The 2,233-nt window shown below is 42.3% G+C and overlaps 1 pseudogene; it reads right to left on the bottom strand.

Moving 5' to 3' along the window:
• Positions 1 to 214: 214 nt before the first annotated feature.
• On the bottom strand, positions 215 to 727 carry LOC105308474 (annotated as a pseudogene).
• Between the last annotated feature and the right edge of the window lie 1,506 nt (positions 728 to 2,233).

The raw sequence follows: 2,233 nt of genomic DNA, 5'->3' as shown, positions 1-2,233 counted from the left end.
TCTCAAATGAGTTTAAATGCACTTTATTTTTAGACAACCTACATGACATCTTTTTTTTTTCCTTAAAAACAATGCATCTACTCCAAATATATCAAAATCAAAATAAAGGAAGGGCTCAAGATGACATTAGTCCCATTTGTCCTAGTGCTGTTGTGTGGATGAAAAGCAGCAACCAGTTATGACAATTAATGATAGATCCAAATTGCCATATTTGTTAATACTTCTCCATTTCTAAAGCATCCTTGAAGAAAATCATATACAGGCTCACACTGTCCTCACAGTAGTCTGGAGTGATCATGTCATCTGAATTCATGTTTTCATCAATAAAGGATTGGGAGTTTTTGAAATTAGCAAGAATGTGCTTGATTTGTTCTGCAGCCCCTATCATAAAAGATTTTACTCTTTTAAGTCTCTATTCTTCAAGTTTCCCTTTGATTGATTTCATGTAATCTTTGATATACTTCTTGTAGGCTTCTTTTGTGAAGCTGGTTTACTACAAGTCAGGGTTCATGATGATATCAACAGCAGTGATTATTGTGCTTTTGGTTCCTTCAACAGCAGGGCCTTCATTGGAGACATTTCCACCAATCAGCGAGTCATCAATGTTACCCTCTGTCCTACTTACCATTTTCCCTTCTACCTGCAGGTACAGCCTGCCTGAAATCTCCCAGATCTTGTAAATGTCGGAAAACACTTCATGGCTGGTGAGGTCCAGGTAAATGATCATGTTGGCAGCTGGAAGGAGACAATGGCTGTGTTGGCTTAGCAGGTGCCCAGAACATGGAGCAAGAACAATGCAGCCATAATGGTACTCAGGGGAAGGGGGAAGCAGGCAGAAAAGCTTAACTAGTTCCTTTTTATTATTTCCATTTCCATTGTTATGTTTTTTTTTATCTCTTTGTTAAGTTCTCACTGAGTTCATCTACACTTCTCCTAAGTTCGTTGAGCATCTTTATAACCAGTGTTTTGAACTCTGTATCTGTTAGATTGCTTGACTCCATTATTTCTTCATTTCTGTTCTCTTGTATGGTTTCTTCTTCTTTGTCTCCCCATTTTGGCTGCCTTTCTGTGTCTATTTCTATGTACTAAGCAAAGCTCCTAAGTCTCCTTGTCTTAGCATGGTTTCGTGTAGTAGATATCCAGTGGCACAGTCTTGAAAGGGGTCCTGCTGCAGACCAAGTTTACCACAGCCCATGTCCCTCTGGGGACACCTGTTAAGATTCAGCAAGCAATCCACAGATGTTGGGCTTATACTTGCCTCAAGAGGCCACCGGTGTCAGCTTTGGAGTTGGTTCAACAAGGAGCACTGGACTTGCTGAGGACACAACTGGATGTGACTTGGGTGGGGCTGTGAATTCAGGGAGGCAGTTTCAGGGAATCCTCCAGACTGAGTGAGCTCTGTTATCCAGTTTGATGACATCTCAGCTATGGCTGCACTTAGTTGGCACACTGGGAGGGGGGAGGGCTCAACAGAAGAACAACGGATACCACCAACATTTCTGCCCAGGATAGAGCCTTGACTCCAGCCCTCGCTCTGACAACTCAGTGTACCCCTGTGAGGCCATGGTGTCCCCTGAGCAGCTGACCAGGCACTGATGCTCAGAGAGAGCATTTCCTTCACTCTGAATGTCTACTCACAAACACGGCCTCTTAAGAGGCATCTGCAGTTGCCGGCTGCTGCTGCCATAGCCTCTGTCTCACTCAACCACTCAGTACGGCAGCCTCACATCTTTGGCCCCTCCTACCTTGTATTGTTGCATGGTGATTTCTTATTTTTCTCTCTAGTTGTAGTGCTTCTTTTCATCTAGGTCCCAAGTGACTATGCTTGCTGTTTACTCTGTGTTTCTGTCACAACTTTGATTTGTTTGCAAGAGGAAAGAACAAATCTTCCATCATCTATGCCATTTTTTTCACCTCCTCTTCACTTTTAAGAGTGGATTTCCACAGCTAAGGTATCCTTCCCAAATTTCAATAACCGCATATGGGTCTAAGACCTGCTTTTTCCACATCTGTGCCCCTCCTACCAGTCTTGATGTGGCTTTTTCTGTATATCCTTACTTATAAGACTTTTATTTAGCTTGACTTCAGGTGATTCACAAGGATTATTGTTTTATTGTTTAGTTTTAATTTTCATGTGGTTGTGGGAGAAGCAAACACAACATTTACCTACTCTGTATCTTGACCAGAATCTTTGTGGTTCTCTCAGAAGAGTGGTGACTGTTTTCTGCTCAAC

This window comes from Pteropus vampyrus, unplaced genomic scaffold (genome assembly GCF_000151845.1).
Source record: "Pteropus vampyrus isolate Shadow unplaced genomic scaffold, Pvam_2.0 Scaffold581, whole genome shotgun sequence".
Classification (NCBI taxonomy): domain Eukaryota; kingdom Metazoa; phylum Chordata; class Mammalia; order Chiroptera; family Pteropodidae; genus Pteropus; species Pteropus vampyrus.
Note: the sequence above shows the minus strand (reverse complement) of the source record. Positions and strands in the feature narration are given on the sequence as shown.